This window comes from Nannospalax galili, unplaced genomic scaffold (assembly GCF_000622305.1).
Source record: "Nannospalax galili isolate Female #2095 unplaced genomic scaffold, S.galili_v1.0 scaffold259, whole genome shotgun sequence".
NCBI classification, from domain to species: Eukaryota; Metazoa; Chordata; class Mammalia; order Rodentia; family Spalacidae; genus Nannospalax; species Nannospalax galili.
The window spans coordinates 2,675,056-2,685,913 of NW_008344750.1; the positions used below are offsets into that span (position 1 = coordinate 2,675,056).

Consider the following 10,858-nt stretch of genomic DNA (forward strand, 5'->3'; position numbering starts at 1 on the left):
CTATGAGGTATCTCACTGTTAGGAGCTTTAATGCAACCCAACTTCACAATTTTCCTCTGGTTTGTCAACTGTTTTATTTCTCACTATTTTAAGTCATTCTATCTGCATTGTCCAGATAAGTACCATGTTCCTTAACAACTCTTTTGACACTTCACCAGAACCAGTAAGAAAGAAAATACATTTTTACATTGCAACCCAGGACACATACTTTCCTTTTAAAAAATTAAACTAATTTCCCAAATAATTAGTTTTACCATTAGCAATGTATTGATGTTATCTTTTTTAATGCTTTTTTTAAATAATCACAATTTAATCACCCTGCAACATTGCCACCTGCCATTTAGAAAACAATTCTAAAACTACACAGAATGTGCTAAGCTCTTTGTTCCTACCACCTTCCACCACAGCTCCAAAATAAGAAAATGGGTGAATTATAGTAAGTCTATTCTGAGTGCAGAGCCTGGCACAAAAATGAGACATCCAAGACCCTCCTGAAGTCCCTGCAACACTGTGACTATTTCTATCAGCAGATGCAAGTGCTGAAAGGTTTCTCCACTTCTGCTGCCTTATCAGTGAGATTAGGTAATTCTGCACTTAACAATATATACCAGGTTTACCACTGATCACAAGCCAACTCTTTCATGAAAATTCTTCTTAAAGAATCTGCTACAATAGGATTCTAACACCACTACATTTTTCAGATTGCTTTTTATGTACACCATTCCATTTCATCTTCCCTCACAACCTATGAGGTAAGTAGACATTGTTCTTCCTTTTATTAACAAAGGAAAGGGTTCAGGAGTTATGTGACTTGCCAGAAACAAAAGGGCTAATGAGAAGCATTAGGTAGGCTCAGACTTTCTGGTCTGTCCACTGTCATAGTAAAACAATTTTCCTTTGGAATGTAGGATGCAAATATGAACTTAAAGTGTATTAAGTATCTAGATACAAAAATGAAGATGAAAGCATACCAGTACTAGTATCACAAAATTAAGATTAAAAATAGCAATGACATATTAATAACTTTAGTAGTCTCAAATTACTGGGAGTCAGTGATTCACTGACTATGAAATTACACAGAAATTCACTATAGAGGGGCTGGAGAGACAGTTCAACAGGTAAAGGTGAGTTTACTGCCAAACCTGACAACCTGAGTTCAATCCCTAGGACCCATATTGTGGATGGAGAGAAACAACTCCTACAAGCTCTCCTCTGACCTACGCATGTGTGCCATGGCATGCAAGAACCTACACATACATACATACACACACATAATTTTTTTAAAAATTCATCATAGAAAATTACAAAATTGGGTGGTCTGTAAGAAACAACTAGCCATATAAATTGCAAACTTATTCCAAACCATTCTTGGATTGTGACTTCATACCAAATTATGAAGTTCCTTATGTGAAATCCAATTTCATTTCAACATTTAGAAAATTACAACAGCATAAGCATGTTGTTTCTGCATACTTGCAACATGCACTTGACTTCCAGGGCACTTTGGGGCAATGTATAAAATCCATAAGCTAAAAGCAAAACCCAAGACAGAATATTGTTTCTGGAGTTTTAGGGGAAGCATTTTACTTTTTTTTTAATTTATTTATTTTTACGTGTGCGTGTGTGTGTACACCATGGCATACACATGGAGGTTAGAGGACAGCTTATGAAAGTTAGTTCTAGGGATCAAACTCGGGCTGTCAGGCTTGGCAAGTAGCATTTTTACTGGCTAAGCCATCTTGCCAGCCTGTTTGGCACGTTTTGAGACAGGATCTCACTACGAAGTCCTAACTAACCTGGCACTTGCTTATGTGGCCCAAGGTGGCCTTGAACTCCTGGCAATTTCAGTCTCCCCAGAGTTGGGCTTATAGGTGTGCACCACCATGCCACCCATGCTGTTTCTTTTAAATAAAAAGGCACTTTCCTATATAAGAAATTAGTTTAAATGTGCAGAATCAGGCTAAGCCTTCAATTGTCCAGGTGAAGAAGTGACATTTCCAACAGTAACAAATAACACAAATGAAATCATGGTCCAGATCTGTCTGTTAATCCAGAACTCTACACCACCTCTGAATTCAATAAAATGTGTTCTTTAAAGAGGCACTAACACAGGCAGGGTGTGGTGGGACATGCCTTTGACCCCAGCAGAGGCAGATAGATCTCTGTGAATTCAAGGCCAGCCTAGTCTACACAGTGAGTTCCAAGCCAGCCAGGGCTACACAGTGAGACCTTGTCTCAAAAAAAAAAAAAAAGAAAAGAAAAGAAAAGAAAAAAAGCCGGGCGTGGTAGTGCACGCCTTTAATCCCGGCACTTGGGAGGCAGAGGCAGGTGGATCTTTGTGAGTTTGAGGCCAGCCTGGTCTATAGTGAGTTCCAGGACAGCTAGGAGAAGACCCTTTCTCAAAAAGACCAAAAGAAAAAAAAAAAGGCCATTAATACCTAAAATGTTTTAAACACTTTAAGAGTCAAAATCTAGGTGAACAGAGTTCACAGGAGTTTTAATAACTATAGGTATCAACTACCATAACTTCTTTTTCTCATACTAAAAGTATTCATTTATTTACTCAAAAAAGTTCTGCTGAGAATTGTGCTAAGTATTGGGGACATCAGGAAACAAAACAGACATGGCCTCTGGCTCTTGTAGTGAACAGTCCGGTATGCCTCTCTAAAAATACTTCTCTATGAAATGACAAGATATTTACTAAATTCCCTCACTACCCTACACAACTGTAAGAACACACTTTCTTCCATCTCTTCCAAAATTATAATGCCCCCTCGACACACTCCCTCTGAAATAGGAATACTTCCCTTCACAACTCTGAATTCCACTTTATGGCAGAAAGTATTAATCAGGACCCACAACAGATTTTTAAACTGACTTTATCACACCTCACAGCCTGGGACAAATTTCAAGAACTTTTCACAATCCACAGTACACCTTCCTGGTTCACAATCCTGGTCTCAAATGACTGTAACACACCTATCCTACCCTCCATTTTACTAGAAACCTGAGTCAGATAGTTTGGAGTAACTACTATGTTGGTATGTTGGGAAGCACAGCCCATAGATCCTGTGCGGGCCAGAAACAGACTTAATGCCTCTCTTTACTTCTTCCAGACCCTTCAAATTATCTCTGGACATACCTCCAGTTAAGCAGCATCTAATTTCACAAAATATGTTCTAATGACTTGTGAACAAATTCACTATGCTGCTCACCAGAACTGCTCAGAGTTACCTGAACATAAGGACAGTAGAGCAGAAAGATGTCTTCATAGGCAGTCAACCTAAATTCTAGAAGAATCTAAATTTAGTTGACTAACACACTGTACAGATTTTGCCCAAAACAGGGTCATTCTGTAAATGAGGGAGGTCACAGACCCTAAAAATGAAGTCTTTCTGCAGGCCACCAACACATCTTACTTGTTCTCCAACTGAAACCACAGATCATGCATGTATGTCTCTGGCCTACTGAACAGCACTGAATCTAAATGGAGAAGATCTCAGTCTTCTCCAGGAATAAATCACCAACATTTTACATAAAGAATCATCTACAATTCACCCATAGATGGCTCACTGTTCACACCATGAGAAACGAAGCTGAACCTAAACTAGAAGACCATGTGCAGGATTTTTTAATATGAAAAACTAGATGTCAGAAAAGACGTGAAGATACTAACAACAACAAGAATGTAAGCCTCAGTCTGAAGACAACTGAACATCAAGACCTAAAACATGCTCGTGTGGAAAACTCACAAGTGAGCTTATCAGACTCCAAAGAAGCCTATTAAAGTGGCCATAAACTTTACTCCATAATTTTGAGATAAGTTTTCCAGTCTCAACCAATATCATCATCTTAGGGTCCTGAGGTGCAATACATCCAGCATAATTCTCACATACACACACTCTAGCACTGTAATGGGTCCTGTGATGCAATACACCCAGCATAATTTCTATACACACACACACACGCAAAACATCCAGCACTGTAATCTTTTGCATAGCTTCCTGACCTGTGTTCCCTGAGCTCCTTCCTTCAACCGCCCCGGAACCAAGAACTACCAGGTCAGGAGGATGCCCAGCTACAGTCGGGCCGCCACTCCTCCTCCCGACAGGGCCGAGGCCCGCACTGTCCGCCCCTGGGTTCCAAGGCCCCGGACCTCCGGCCTCTCGCCACAGTGGACTCCCACAGACTTCCCTGGGGCTTACGGGTGCACACGCACCTCCCGGCAGCCCGGGAGCATTTTCCAGGGCGCTCCAGGAGCAGCGCCCCGCAGTCTGAGTGCTACCGGCCGCCAGGTTCGGGATGGCGGCCGAGGTCGGCGACCCCGCCTCCCTCGGGCCGAGCCCGGCCCCTGCGCTCCACTACCCGACCGTGCCGTCCAGGTGGCTGGACCGCCCTCCCCGGGCCCCGCGCACCGCCCCAGACCCCCGCGGGCCGCCGCCTCCTTAGTAGGTGACAGACGCAGCGCCGGGCCCAGGCCCGCCCCTCCTCCAGCTCCTCCTCAGCACCCAAGCCGGGGGTGAGCTTCTTACCAGGCGGCAGGACATGGCGAGGCCCGCCACGGCACGGCCTCCTCCGCCACCCCACGAGGCTCCCAGCCAGGGCCGGCGGGGGGCAGCGCCTGGGCCGCTGGAGCTTCTCCTCCGGCTGCTCGGCCGCCGCCGCCACTGCCGCCGCCTTCTCACAACCACCACAACAACATGGCGGCAGCGGCCACACAGAGCGCGCTCCCGTGGCCGAGCAGGGCCGCGAGCGGGGCGCGCGCACGCTCCAGCGCACAGTTCGCAGTCGGGCGAAAAGAGGGCGGGCCATAGCGTGTCAGATGGGGGCGGGGCCTGGTGCGTTGGCCACACCACCAGAGTTGGGCGGGGCCGCAGAGCTGCAGTGAAAAGCTCTGTGAGGAGACAGGCGGAAAGATAAAGAACAGATAAATGGGAAACGGACAGATAAAGAATGGTGACAAATCAAGAAAAAGACAACCCAGGATGACTCTACAGATTTTTAAGAGGTAGCTTTTCCTAGCTTAGTATCCCAGGGAAAGACTTTGGCTTACTCTACTATCCATCAAAATAGAACAGTAGTGGTGTATTTCACCTTCACGAACAGTCAAGATAAAACTAATTTAATGCAGTGCGTGCAATACAATGGGCAAAAGCTTATGCTCAGAATACAAGTTCGAACTGCCTCAACCTCACCTTCTACTCAAAGTCGCAGTGGTGCTCTCAAAAAAAAAAATTGTAACCTATCCACACTAGCCTGCAGAAGAATTCCACAGTTCAAGATTGCAATATCTTAGATCCTAATAAATCCAGCTCCTCTCAGTTGCACTTCAAAATTACGTCCTTTACTTTTCCAGAGAATGACTGAGAAAACAGGTATATGAAATCCACTCCTGCATTTGTTATATTATTTTCTTCATAGCACTCTGAAATTATTTATGGCTTTATCTTAAGCATTGTTGTTTTTCTGTCCCACTGGAATGTAAGAGCAATTTGAAGGATCTTGTCTTATTGATCACTGGATCCCCAGCATCTAAAATTGTACAACACAAGTAATTGGCAGTCAGATTTCCTAATTCACTGAGAGGTGACATTTATTTATATTTCATCTAGTGAAATCTTCACAACAACTTTAATGGGCAGGACCTATCTCCATTTTACAAATGAAACCCAGAATAAGTCATATTTAACTGAAAATTTAAATCCAGACTGAACAAACAGCAAAACCATCCTGTCACTCGATGGGTTGGACTACTACCCACTACATTGCACAATTGCCTAAAATAAAATCTCGAGGAAGGCATTACATCACAGTTCAAAGTTAGGAAAGACTTTCTGTTACTCTCCGAGAAACTGCTGGCTTTCTCCTTTTCTTTCTTTCTTTTTCATTTTTGTTGTATTGTTTTGTTTGTCTGTTTTGAGACAGGGTCTCCCTGTAACTCCTGCTGGACTGGAACTCTCTATGTAGACCAGACTAGCCTTGATCTCAGAGAACTGCCTGCCTCTGCCTCCCAAGTGCTGGGATTAAAGTCATATGTCACCAATGAGTAGCTGATTTTTCTCCTCCATGCAACTAATTATGTCCTTTTTTATCTTCACTAGAAAAGCTCAGGGCAGTTGGGTGTGGTGGTATATGCCTTTAATCTCTTCTCTGCACCCATGAATTCACAATATCTTCCTTCCCATAATAGTTGACATGCATTGAACCTTTCACTGTGTTCTCAGTTATATGAGCATTTAACATGTACATCCAATGTACTCTTCACCTCAACCTTATGATCAAGCAACCTTATTACTCTTCCCCCATTTGATATCCGAGATGAAAAACCCAGGATTTCAACCCAAACAATCTAACTCTGAGTGGAGCCTGTAAACCTACTCCACTTCATCCCTGCACTACTAACCTGTAAGGCAGACATTAGTGAATTATCTCTAAACAGGAAAGAGAAAAATCACTTCAGAGTCTTGAAAACTCACTTCATTGGGGCTGGGGATGTAGAGTGTGTGCTTAGAATGTATCAAGTCCTAAATTCAATTCCCCTCACCACAAAACAAGAAAAAAAATTCAAGGACAAGGGTCTAAGAAGACAATACAAAGAGAGACTACAATGATTTAAATTTGAATCCTGGTGGCTTTGGACATACTTGTTTCTTTTTTTTTTTTTTCTTTTTTTCCTGCTTCAGTTTCTTCATCACCTCATGTGATAGTTATCACTAACTTGCTTACCCCACAGAAGTGTGTAATGGTTCCTGAGGTAATGGATTTGAAAATATTTTATATCTTATGAACAAACGAATCCAGTAAACAAGATCCTTGCAAGCTGAAGACAAACCCCATGGGAGAGTCAAGGAAAAGAAAGGGAAAATAATCCAGCTCAGGAGGGCTCTTCTTGGCTCATTTCTCATGTAAGGGGCCCCTTCTACCCACCTGACCTTCCTCTCCCAGCTGTCCTTTCAGCTTCATTCTTCCCTGCTATAGTCAAAGGTGAAAAATGTTCTCCTAGCTGTGTGGTTACTCTTTGAAGTAGCTAATATAGATGGAAAGGCCAATTGATGGAGAGTGGAGGTTTCCCAAAGTCATGCCGGGGTCCCTCCACTCCTAAAAATGTAGACTTCCCAACACTAGGTCCTGCTGCTTAGTGATCAAAGCTACTCATTTCAGTGAGCACTTTGTATGGCTTAACCTCAAACCCTCACAAGTTTTCAGCATATCCTTTCCCTTTCAATCCAACTAGCTGACACAGTAACAGCTTACAGCTGTTGAGAAACAACTATCCAGAAGCAGACAGAAATTGAAATTAAATCATGTTTCTGTGATTCAAAATCTTTCACTTTTTTTTCCCTTCCTGTCTTTTTGAGACAGGGTCTCCTTGTAGCCTCAGCTGACCTGGAACTCGCTATGTAGACCAGGCTGGCCTTGATCTCATAGAGATTCACCTGCCTCTACCTCCCAAGTGCTGGGATTAAAGGCGTGCGCCACCATGCCCAGCCAAAATCTTTCACTTTTGAATTTATGACAGAGAGTTGAATTTGGGGGCTTCCTGTTATACCCAACTAATTTTCCATAATCCCCAAGGTAGCATTACCTACAACATAATCATTTGTATTACAGTGATGTCATGGAATCTTAACATTAGACAGACTGACATATCATTTATGTGGATTTGTTTCAGGGCCTGTTTTTATTTTTATTTTTTACAGCTGGATCAGAACTTGACTACCTACAGGAATTTTCTTGAGATTTTATCAATGATTTCTCAGGTAATCAGTCATCATATCCACAGGGCCTATTTTTCTTGAGCAACAAAGAAACCTTTCTATGTTCAACCAAAAATTATAGTGATATGAATGACATTAATGAGGTTATAATTATTTTAGCAAAAAGTATGAAAGCTTTCATTTTAAAAAATAATATAAAGTATATGCCATTATCAGAAATGTTTGTTATTTTAATTCTATATCCAGTATTACAAATCTAAAACAAATTAAGTATATTATTGTATGTATGCTTAAATTAAAATTTCTATTATGTTGCCAGGTGTGGTGGCGCACACCTTTAATCCCAGCACTCAGGAGGCAAAGGCAGGTAGATCTCTGTGATTTTGAAGCTAGTCTGCTCTACCTAGAGAGTTTCAGGCCAGCTGGGGTTATATAGTGAGACCCTGTTGCAAAAGAAGAGGGGGAGGATTTCCTGTACAGCACTCCTGTTGCTTGAAGTAAGTTCAATTTCAGTTCTAATTCAGTGAAAAGCAATGGGTTTCAAAGTATAGTCCAAAGATTCTTTGGGGAACCTGAGATTCTCAGGGATCTATATGGGTCAAAACTGTTTATAATAATACTAGTGATTTACTTGCCTTTTTACCATGTTGATATTTATACTAATTTGTACAAAAGCAGTATGGGTAAAATTGCTGTGCTTTGTCACAAATCAAAGAAATGCTACAGTGTGTTCTAACAACCATTGTATTCTTCACAAAATGGGCTGGTACTAAACAAAATGTCAGTTTCACTTAAGAATGCCCGTTTTTTTTTTCTTTATTTTTTTTTTTTAAGAATGCCCTTTTTGAAGCAGTAAAAGAAATTAATTTTATTAGCCCTCGAGCTTTGAATGCAAGCCTTTATACTCTTTGGTATGATGAAATGGAAATTACATATAAAGCACTTTTCCCACATTTATTGAGCTGAAATTCACATAAGTTAATTAATTGATTTAATTTTTTATGTATATGAGTATTTTGCCTGCATTCATGTAAGTGTACCCATGTCATGCAGTGTCCTCAGAGGTCAGGAAAGAGTGTCAGATCTCCTGGAACTAGAGTTATAGACAGTTGTTAGTGCCATGTGGGTGGTAAGAATCAAGCTCTTAACTGCTGAGCCATCTCTCTAGCCACAAATCATTTTAAAGTGAACAAATCAATGGCATTTAATGTAATCATGTTTTGCAACCACCAACTCTATCCCAGTCCAAAGCATTTCATCTCTCTAAAATAACCCCATGCCTATTAAGCAGTTACAGGCCATGCATAAGGTACTTTTGCTCTATATAGGACAGTTGTCTTAAGGAAAACACTTAGGCAATTAATTATCTCAGTTGCAGGTGAACCAATCTCTTATTTTAGGGAACACTATTTTTACATTTTAAAAAATGGTTAAATTGCAACCTACAGTTTTTCTTTTTTTACATTTTATTTATTATTTTTATTTTTTATGTATGAGCGTAATACTTGCATGTAAGCAGGTGCACCCATGTTGTACAATGCCTGCGGAGGTCAGAAGAGGGTGTCTGATCCCTTGGAACTTAAGTTACAGTTGTCAGCCACCATGTGGGTGCTGGGAATCGAACTCGGGTCTTCCGCAAGAACAGCTGGTGATCTTAACAGCTGAACCATCGCTCCAGCCCCACCCCCTTTTTTATTGCAATCTATAGTTTTTCATAATTGGTTAGTTGACTAAATTTTTAAAAATATTTTATTTATTATTTTTATTTTATGTGTACAAGTGTATTTGCCTGCATGTATGTGAGTACACCTGTGTCATGCGATGCTGCAGAGGTCAGAAGAGGGCTTTGGATTCCCCTGGAACTGGAGTTAAGGACGGTTCGTAGCTGCCATGTGGGTGCTGGGAATTGAACCTGGGTCCTCTGTAAGAGCAGTCAGTGCTCTTAACCACTGAGCAATCTCTCCAGCCCATTTTTTTTTCAAAATATATATGAACTGAGTTTGTGGCTTCAGTTAAAATAACTGATTGTATTTGCTGCAATGATAAAATTAAAGTTTGATTATGATTGTAGGAAATTTGACTGTTCTACCATGAGTTTTACTACATGTCAATACAAAAAGTCTTTTCTAATGAAATTAGTGGTATTGCTAATAAAGTGAATTTTTGAGAACATATAGTGGTGTGAGCCAAGACAGCCACATAAACCAGTGAACTGTTTTCTACTTAACTAGCTCATGATGTTACTAAATCATGCATGAAGAGAAGACCCATGCCAAGTGAATGATAGACCAGTGGGTTTTAGTGTAATGGAGCACTAAAAATTCACTGATATAAATTACTCAACTAAATTTTAGAATTTTTCAAGTTTTGGTATATCAAGAAAAAAAATGTCCACAAGAATCTTATTTGTATGAGACTAGATTTTCTTTAGAGCAAATTGCCAAAAACTAAATGCAGAAGCAAGCATAACAATGTAATTTCTTCTCATTCAGATTTTAACAATACTTACAAATATGTGGAACAATGTCATTCTCACTTCTAGAAAGTATATAAAATACATTATTTATATTAAATAACTGGTTTATAGATCTTCTTTTTTATTTTATGTAGTGCCGGGTACTCAAGATCTCTTGCATGTTAAATGAGACTTGTACCATTAAGCCATACCATCAGCCCAATAAGGTTATTTTTATGTATACTCTTTATAAATTATTTGAGAATTTCATGCAGGCATATAATGTTTCTTGATCAAATCCATCTCCCCAATAACATTTTTAAAATAATGTCATTTTAAACAAATAGTAGCAGCCAGGCATGGTAGCGCATACCTTTAGTTCCAGCACTTGGGAGACAGAGGCAGGGGGAATTTCTGTGAGTTCAAGGCCAGCTTGGTCTACATAGTGAGTTCCAGGCCAGCTGGGGCCACAAGGAGACCCTTTCTAAAAAAAAAGACCAAAAAAAATAAAATAATAAAATAAAATAAAATAAAATAAACAAATAGTAGCGAACTGAATTCAATAACACGTTAAAAGAATTGATTAAATACACCAAGTGGGATTTACCAATGGGATGCAAGAATGGTTTGACATATGCAAACCAAAAAATGTGCTGCACCACAATGACAGAATGAAAACCAAAAT

General features: G+C 40.5%; 1 protein-coding gene and 1 non-coding gene across 4 annotated transcripts in view; both read right to left on the minus strand.

The window, feature by feature from the left end:
* Mtmr3 (myotubularin related protein 3) overlaps nt 1–4,729 on the minus strand; it is a 167,280-nt gene extending 162,551 nt beyond the window's left edge. The window contains exon 1 of one of the 3 annotated variants that reach the window (XM_008841071.3): nt 4,533–4,729. The gene's annotated coding sequence lies outside the window, so the exon portion shown is untranslated. The remainder of the gene's footprint in view (nt 1–4,532) is intronic. The other 2 variants (XM_008841072.3, XM_017800100.2) reach the window with 2 other exon arrangements.
* Nucleotides 4,730–7,700: 2,971 nt separating this feature from the next.
* On the minus strand, nt 7,701–7,780 carry LOC115071691. The gene has a single exon (XR_003850784.1). It is a non-coding gene; the product is annotated as a small nucleolar RNA SNORD20 (small nucleolar RNA).
* Between the last annotated feature and the right edge of the window lie 3,078 nt (nt 7,781–10,858).